The sequence below is a fragment of the Belonocnema kinseyi genome, chromosome 10 (assembly GCF_010883055.1).
Source record: "Belonocnema kinseyi isolate 2016_QV_RU_SX_M_011 chromosome 10, B_treatae_v1, whole genome shotgun sequence".
NCBI lineage: Eukaryota > Metazoa > Arthropoda > Insecta > Hymenoptera > Cynipidae > Belonocnema > Belonocnema kinseyi.
Window position 1 is genome coordinate 37302069 of NC_046666.1, and position 10209 is coordinate 37312277.

Here is a 10209-nt window from a genome sequence, read left to right on the forward strand (position 1 = left end):
TCAGTATCTTATACTTTTTTTCATCAATTCCGCAATAAGACAAATTATTATTAAATAACTATACCAGATATATACTATACCGGATAATTGTTTATAAAATTGGTTTATAAAACAGCAGGATATTTGTTATTTTTCGAAGATAAGTTAATCGCTGTCAATACCCACGAAACTATGTTCATCTACTTATTTGTTTACAAAAATTTCAATAAATTTCGTAACTTTTGAATCATACTGAGAAACATTTTTTAAAAGTTTATTTAATAATTCTAATCGTCTTGCAATGAATCTGAATATTTTTCAAAAAATGGCACTGATTAACATTTTTAATAAATTTACATTTCTCTGGTCAATAAAAATAAATGGTAACTATTTTTTTAAAACATCGTATATAAATTGTCTTCTAAAAACGTTTTCGTCCACTTTTTGGCCCCACAGTGCTAAGGTTAATATTTAATTAATTAATATGATTATTGAAATCGATTAACCTTAATTAATTGATAAGTATGACAAAATGTGATCTTTACTGAATAATTTCAGATTTTTTTACCATTAAGTTTTTTGCCACTTGAAATAGTGGACATAATGTATAATATACTTTTACCAAATAATATTCTATGCAAATCTGCTATGAAAAAAAAAATTATTATATACGTATATGTAAGTAGTTATGAATTAAAAATGTAATTAAAAATTAATCGAATGCACAAAAAAGTGATAATTGTGAGAATCGTGGAAAGCGTTCGAGTTCCGTAACGTACATACAACGACCGATAAATTTTTCCTTCGGTATCGGTATTCAATCGCACGAGTGATAATCACAAATTTCTTCATATCTTAGAGAAAAAGATTATCTGAAAAATCTCATTTGTAACGTGCGATTCACAAAAGCATCGAGTACACTTATGTAGATGTATAATAGGATGAGTCATTTTATAAGGCAGAAAAAAATTATTTTTGAATCTAAAAAATCTCACTAGCCTAAGTTGTACCTTTCTAGTCCACAAATTTCCAAAAAAGAAATCCAAATTCGAAATGATTTAGAGGTCCCCTATTTGAGTTTTGTCTTTTATACTGTTTTTTTTTTGTCAATGTCTTGTCCTGAATCTTGTCTCAAATCTTGTATCAAGTCAAGTGTCGAATCTTATCTCAAGTCATGTCTCGAATCTTGTATCGAGTCTTGTCTCAATTCTTGTATCATGTCTTGTCGTGAGTTTTGTATTAAGTATTGTTTCGAATTTTTTCTAGAGTATTTTCTCAAACCTTGTCTTGTATCTTGTTTTGAATCTTATTTCGAATCTTATCTCGAGTCGTGTATCAAGTCATTTGTCAAATCTTATCTCAAATCTTGTCTCGAATCTTGTATCGAGTCGTGTTTCAAATCTTTTATCGAGCCTCCTCGCAAGCCTTATATCGAGTATTATCTCGAACAGAATCTCGAGCCTTGTCTCAAGTCTCGTCTCGATTCTTGTATCAAATCTTGTCTCGAATCTTGTCTCGAGTGCATGACTATCATTTAATGCAAATTTGTAAGCCCACTTTTAAAGAAAAATAATAATTTCATCTTACTTCTTTCAGTAAGAGTAAGAAAAAATTATTTTTCTGGAATTATAAATAATGGTAATACAAAAAACAAAAATTTAATATGTATGAAATTTAATGCATGCATCTTCTAAACATTCACAAAATGAAAACAATATAAAATAAGTACAACTTTTTCCATAAAACCAAATCCTCTTTTGAATTTTTTGAGGAAAATTTTTTTGAATAAGAAAATGCAACTTAGGCTAGTGTACATTTTCAGATTCGAAAATATTTTTTTTAGCCATAATGTATAAGTTATGTAGACCTAAGTATTCCTCGACCAGAAAACAACATAAAAATTAAATGCTATACGTGGCTGCACGTGTTGTAAAATAAAAAGAGAATGTATCTATATTGCCGTGTGCAAAATTATGAACCTCTCGTTCGCTCGCACTGGATTAAATTTATTATAAATAAATTATTATAAAGTAATTTTGTAATCTTTTTTATTTCTAGAGGTATCAATGGCATGCTATGCGCACATGTCGTTTTTCCATTTGATGGGAGAAACAATTTTTAATCAAAAATAAAAATTAAAGATAACTTTTTTTTTATATATAATTTATTATCAAGGTTATATAAAAATAATTTTTCTAAGATTCTTGAGAGCATTTAAAATGACTTTTGAGGATTTCAGGTATACATATATCAAAATCTTAACAAAAAACTTTATCTTCAACCAAATAGTTAAATTTTATAACCAAAAAGATGAATTTTCAAGGAAAAATGTAATTGATATTACGAACCCTTAAAAATTAAATTATAATTTTATTTCAAAATCTTCAAAAATATAAATTTTGCTTAAAATATTTGTGCGCTTTTAAAATTTTGAATTAATCTTAAATTGTTTTCAAAACTTTTAAAAATCTTTAAAAATGATATAATTTTCTTTTTTTTTAAATCTTTCAAAATTTTAAAAAATTTCCTTAAAATATTTCAGAATTTTTTTGACATTTTTAGAAATCTTCTTGAATGCTTTGAAATTTTTCCAAATATTCTTTTAATTATTACCGATATCACAATACAAAACTTGGGTTTTAAATGAAACCTACAGCTTGTCTAGATATAACTTCATTTATCTACTTAAATCTAAACTTTCGCCCCTAAAATTAATTAAATTAATTTGTAAGTAATTTATTTAACTATACTATGTATAATGGCTTTTATTCAGCACTTGGAAATGTTTCTCATGCGTACAAATTGTCCGACTTTATCTGAATTTAACTACTTATTTCTGTTTCCAATTATTGGTATCCTCTCGCAAGGTTGTCTGGCCGAAATTCACTTTTTCTACTTTACTTTTTAAAGATTTTATGTTTTAGAGAAAAATATCGAAAAACGAAGAAATAACTGATCGTGTGTTTCAGATCAACAGATTACAATTTGTTGATCTGATGACTACAATTTTTTTATGAAGCGGGGCTAAAGTTTTACTTTTCCATCTCTCGAGAGTAAAAATTAACGTCAAAGATAAATAATGCAAATGATCGGATCATGTTAATTTTTGAACTCATATACAACAGGAAAATAATAGGGGCTTCAATTCTTTTAAATACAATACTTGTAAATTATGTATATTGAATTCAATACGAAGCACTTTTAATTTTCAAGACTGCAAGCTGAAATATATTGCATTTTCAACAAAATAGATAAATTTGTATTGAAAAGATTTTCTAACAAAATAGATTAGTTTTTAAACTCAAAAGACAACCAAAGCAATAAAAAGTTCATTTTTTAGCAAACAGTTTGATATTCTAACAAATTTTAGAGTTTTAAAGCCAAACACAAATTTTGTATTCTGATATTCCTGATTTTTCTCAAAAAGTGCAATTTTAGATAAAAGTTAAAATTTGACAAACCAAAAAAAATTAGAAAAATCCAAATATTGAAGCAAAGCGATTGATCTTTAAAAAAATATAAATTTTTAACAAATTGATTTAACTTTTACAAATCCGTTTAATTTTTAATTTAAAAATATTAGTTTTTTACTAAAGTGACATTTTTAACTAAGAAGATGATTTTTTCAACAAAAGGATTACCAGAAAAGACAAATTTTTAACAGAATAAATTAATTTTCAACAAAATTGCTGAACTTAGAACTAAAAGGACAAATTATCTAGAAAATTGATGAATTTTCAACCCGAAAAAATTCCGCACTTTTTATTGTTTCGGAATTTCCCGTAATTAGAACCACTTTTCCAGCTTGTTCAGAGCCAACGTTACGGAAAATTCCGTGATCATATACAGTGCCTATATTTTAAGAAACTATCCATTTTCCACCAAAAAGTTATTTTTTCATAAAAAAGTTCATATTCAACCGAATAGTTTAATTTTCAACCAAATTTTTGATTCTTTATCGAAATCAAATCAATTTAAATCCAAACAGTTGCATTTTTAACCAAAAATGACCAATTACCCACCATGAAGATTAATTTTGAACTGGAGAAAACTAATTTTTAACAAAATACATTAATTTATTACTAGAAGAGATCGATTTTTTAACACAAATATAATAGATGCATCCTTCGTTAATAAAATTAATTTTCAATAAAAAAATGGTCAACAAAATAGTTACATTTTCAACAAAAGAGATAGATTTCAAATAAAATGACGAATTCCATGGAAATGAACTTTCAACAAAAGCATTCCACTAGTATTTTTTAATCCAGAGGAATAATTTTCAAAAATTGGAATAGTTAAATTATCAACCAAGGAGGTGGATCTTTAAAAAATAAGAAATTTGAACGAAATAATTAAATTTTCAAGCAAAAAGATGAAATATCCAGTAAGAAGATTAACGCTATACAAAAAAATACTATTTTTACATAAAATATATTAATTTTCGACAGAATAGTTTAATTTTAAAGCCAGAAGGACAAATTATCTACAGGACGGTTATATTTCCATTCCAAAAATATGATTTTTTGACAAATATGTGAATTTTCTACCGAATATTTTAATTTTCTACCAAACTGCTGAATCTTCAATCAAGGTCAAAAATTATAAAGACACAAACTGTCACATTTTTCATAAAAAAGATGGCTTTTCATCCAAAAAGATTATTTTTTGATGAAAAAAGATGAATATTCAATAAAAAATATCAATCAAATGTTATTTATTATTACCTGTTATTATTAATAATTTGGTATTATTTATTATTGTTTATTATTATTTATTATTCATTGATTATTTATTTTCTTAAATCTTGTTTCTTGAATTATATCAAATTTTGCCAAAAATGGAATACTTACATAGTTAGTCAGAACAATAAATACTAAAAAAAAAGGAATTTTTGACAAAATAGCTACCTTTTCAACGAATGACATGCATTTTCAGCTAAAATTATAAATCTTGAAACAAACTAAAGATTTCAACAACAAATTCTATCCAAAAGGATCATTTTTTCACCCAGAAGGTTAACTTTCTAAAGATTAAATAAGTAAAGTTTCAACGAAAGAGATGAATCTTCAACCCCAAAAACGACACAAATAATTAGATTTTTCAACAGAAAGATGAATTTTCAAACAAATTTTTTAATTTTCAACCAAAAAGATAAATTTTACACCAAGATATTTAATGTTCTATTAAAAAACGCGAATTATCTAAAAAACATCTTAATTTTCACAAATAGTCTTGAAATTTAGAGCGAAAAGGATGCATTACTTACAAAACGGTTCAATTAGAAATCCAAAAATATGATTTATTATCAAAAAAGTTAACTTTTAACTGAATAGTCTAATTTTCTTCCACATTGTTGAATCCTCAACTATGTCAGATTAATTTAGACGCAAAAAGTTACATTTTTAATCAAAAATGGTGAATTTACAACCCAGAAGGTTAATTTTCATTGAAAAAGGTGAATTTTTAACAAAATACATGAATTTTTAACTCTAAAAGATCAATTTTCAGAAAATATATAGGTACATTTTTAACCAAAGATGGAATAGTTACATTGTCATTTAAAACAATTTATTCTTAAAAACAATAAAAGTATTTTTACGAAATAGTTACATTTTCAACAAAAATAAAATAATATTTTTAACCCAATACTAGAATTTTTAACCAAATGAGATGAGCTTGGAATCATAAATATAGAATTTTCAACCAAAAGTAGTGGATTTTTCTTGTTGCGTTCTTTCTTTCAGGTCGTATTTGTAGTCCAGACATTACGTCGGAAAAAAGTGTTAAATTCCACAATAAATCCAACCAGCAATGTTTTTAATGAGAAAGTTTCGTTATGAGGACCTTTTTGACATATTAAAAATGCTAGAACAGATCAGTTGCCAAACCCGGTTTTTTTTAAACAGTTCCAAAAGCTACTTTTTCGTGGACGGACAATTCCCATTGCATTTTAGAGCAAAATATCCAGCATAAAAAAGGAAGAAAATAAAATTCTGAACAAATTTTGTAAAAAAATCTGCTAACTTCTATTGGTTCTATTTGTATTATGATACATTGAAAAGTCCCCATTTTTTTAGCGAAAAATCACTAAGTTTCAAAAAACACTGTGTATCTTTGCAAGTAATTACTGCACGGAAAAGTGTTCCACATTTGAGTGTGACTAGACTCAATTTCCTGTAATTACAAAAAAAGAACAATATCCTACCTGTGATAGGTCATGAGTTATGACCCCTCAAAGTGGGCCATTTTAGCCTGTTTTTACGTGCAAAAAAGTGGACTTCACTTTTTTTGAAAATAAATCCTGCCAAGTTCAGTTTACGTTAATTGTGCCAGAGGATGAAATAGAGTCTACAAAAATCTGACTATATCTAAAAAAAAGAGTCTTTTAGACCTATTATTTTGGGAATTGTAAGGTTTCAAAAATTTCGTATTTTTTTTTGCATTTTCGACTAAAATTGAAGGTGTTGTGTTTTTGCAAAATACCTCATTTTCTGCGAATTCATTCATCATGTATAATACGTCATTTGACATTAACAAATAAATAATTGTTTATAACAAAAGCTTTCTATCACTACTTATGTTTACTTTTTGGCCGTTGTTTAGCATTTTTGTGGCAAAAAAGTCACCGTAGTTGATTATAAATGTGTAATATATTTTTTATCCATAAGCAAATATTTTTATTTATAATTGTTTATAACAAAATATTGCTATAACCACTGTTGAGTACTTTTTGACTACTTTTGTGGCAAAAAAGTACTTATCATTGATTAAAAATGTAATATATATTTTTTATCGATAAACAAATCGGTTTTTTAATAATTGTTTATAACAATTTTTTCTAATCAATACTTTTTCTGCATTCAATTTTATACTTACCTCCAAAACACTTGTAATTCTCAGTGATTTCCGTAAATTGCACATAATATGCTGTGACCAGTTTTTGGCATTGAAAATAATTAACTAATTGATTACTCGAAAGTAATTACATATCAATCGTAATTCAATGTTAAGAAAAAATTAATCAATGAAAAAAGTAATTACATAAACTGATTGTATCTAAAAGTTCTTTAAATAAATTCATAAGATAGTTTAATTCATCAGGATTAAGTAATTAAGAAATAAATAGTTGATAAATAATTGTAATACAAAGTAATACATTCAATAATTTATTTGGAATTTTTTATACTATAAAATTACATTTCATATGTTATTACTTTCAAGTAGTCAATTACTTAATCATTTTCAATGCGAAACAATGGTCAAAGAAAATTTTGTACAATTTACAGAAAACACTGCGAATTACAAGCGCCTTGGAGGTAAATATGGAATTAAATGCAAAAAAAGTATTCATTAGCAGGTATTGTCACGAAAATTACAAAAAAACTATTTTTCATTAATAAAAAATATTTACCACATTTTTAATTAATTATAAAGCTTTCGTGCTACAAAAGTATTCAAAACTGATTATGACAAGATTTTATAATAAATAATTATTAAAAAAGTATTTGCTTTTTGTAAAAAAACGATTTGTTTATTAATAAAAAATATATATCACATTTTTAATTAACGAAAAGTACTTTTTTGCCAGAAAAGTAGTCAAAAAGTACTCAATAGTGGTTACGCAAAATTGGCTCTACTTTCATTTATTCTCTAGGAACTTTGTGGTGGGATTCCCAGGAAATGAGGTATTTTGCAAAAACACAACTCCTTCAATTTTAGTCAAAAATGCAAAAAAAAAATAAATATTCGAAACCTTACAATTCCCAAAATAATAGGTGTAAAAGACTCTTTTTTTTAGATATAGTCAGATTTTTGTAGACTCTATTTCATCCTCTGGCACAATTAAGGTAAACTGAACTTGACAGGATTTATTTGGAACAAACTAAAGTCCACTTTTTTGCCCGTAAAAACAGGCTAAAATGGTCCACTTTGAGGGGTCATAACTTGTGACCTATCACAGGTAGGATATTGTTCTTTTTTTGTAATTACAGGAAATTGAGTCTAGTTAAACTCACCTGCAGAATACTTTTTCGTGCAGTAATTATTTGCAAAGATACACAGTGTTTTTTTAAACTTAGTGATTTTTCGCTGAAAATAAACAAAATTGGGACTTTTCAATGTATCATAACTCGGAACCAATAGAAGTTAGCGGATTTTTTTTAAACAAAATTTGTTCAGAATTTTGTTTTCTTTTTTTTTCTGTTGGACATTTTGCTCTAAAATGCAATGAGAATTATCCGTCCACGCAAAAGTAACTTTGGGAACTGTTTAAAAAAAAACGAGTTTGGCAAATGATCTGTTCTGGCATTTTTGATATGTCAAAAAGGACCCCAAAACGAAACTTTCTAATTTAAAACATTGCTGGTTGGATTTATTATCGAGCAAAACTCCCAGATTCCTGGATTATAATTCAGCAGAAAATAAGAAAAGGAGGACAAAAATATTTTTCGGAATATGTTTGAATATGTTTAAAAATGTTTGAAAAATTTTCTGAATAAAATTAAAGGTTTCTCAAAATAAAGCGCTATATAGAAATAAATAAAACAATATTTTTATGTAACACTAAATATTTTTAAACATTTTTTTTTAGTCACACAAATATTAAATTTACTTACAAGGAAAAAGGTATTACTATTTTGTTTTCAAACTTATATTGTTATAAATTTAAAACCAAACTAGTCATAATAAATTCTATAAGATTCTTGGAAAAATTAGAAAAGATTTTCGAATATTTCAGTTGTGTTAAAAAAGAATCTAGGAGATTAAAAAAAAAATCCATTTTACAGGATTTTACAAAATATTAGGAAAAATATCAGCCTTTTTAAAAAATATAAAGGACTTTTAGAAGTTAAAAAGAAATACAAAATATTTGATAAATTTTCGGAAATGCTTACCAAGTTTAACAATATTTTAAATCTATTTTAAACCTCTTTTATTCCTAAAAATATTTTCAGCTGACTCGAATTTTTCCTAAAATTTTGAAAAATCATTAAAAATGTAAAAAATTGCCTTGAAATCTCCCAAATTTTCTAGGGATTTTAATACAAATTGTTTATTCACTTGAAACATTTTAAATATTTAAAAAAATCGGAATTTTGATCATTCTTTTTCATTGTCTTCAAATCTTCTAAATATTTCTTGAATTTACTCGACTGATTTATTTTTAATATTTCAATCATACCAAATTGAAACATTTAACATTAAAATCTTCCACTCTTTTCGAACTTTAAGGACATTTTTTGAAATGTTTTGTAATATTTTTAAATTTTCTCTTAAAGTTCATTTTTAAAAATGAAAAACCATAAAAACTTTTCCCATAAATCGAATATTCTACAATTATTAAAGTTTTTCGCAATTTTTTTCCAACAAAAAAGTGGTCTGAAAATGTTTGATTTTTTTTTTAATTTTACAGATCTTTTGAAATGTTTTGAGATAATTAAAAATATTCTTCTTAATTTAATTTTCGAAAGTAATAAATCATTTTAATATTTTCTAGGAACCTAAAGAATTTTTTTTCATTTTCTTTAAAGCTTACAAAATGCCTAAAATATCTTCCGAAGTTTTTATCAGTTTTAAATAGTTTCAAAACTTTGAAGTATCTCCTACACTTATTCAAATTTGTTTTAAAATAATGTATTATAGAAAAATTTTTCGTTAAAATCTTTTACACTCTTCTTAAAAATTTTGGGAAATAATCTAACTTTTTTTTAATTCATATTTTCTGGAGAAATTTGACATTTTCCCACGAATTTTAAGAATATTTTTTTCATTCTCTTGACATACTGAAAAATTAATTTTACCTAAAAAAATGTTAAAGTGTGAAAAATTGAAATTTGTCTCAAAGTATTCCCTATTCTTTCTCCACGGATTTTCAGATCTTCAAAACTTAAAATTATTCGTTTAAAATTAAATCTGAACCTTTAAAAATTTCCCCAGAACTCTTTACAAACATTTAATCTCAAAATCTTTCAAAATGATTAAAAAGCTTCGAAATTTTCGTTTAATTCTTTAAAATAAGTTTTTTCCAAAATTTAATTTTTCCTATCTTTTTGAAAATGTGAAAAAGTTAAGAAGTTATAGTGTATAAGCAAACTGTTAAAATTATTTGCCAATATTAAACAATAATTTACAATTCGAATACTCTCTTCTGTCAATAATGTTGAAAAAAATATTTAGAAATACATTTTTGGTAATGATGTGTAAATATTCGAATAAGTAAATCAATGA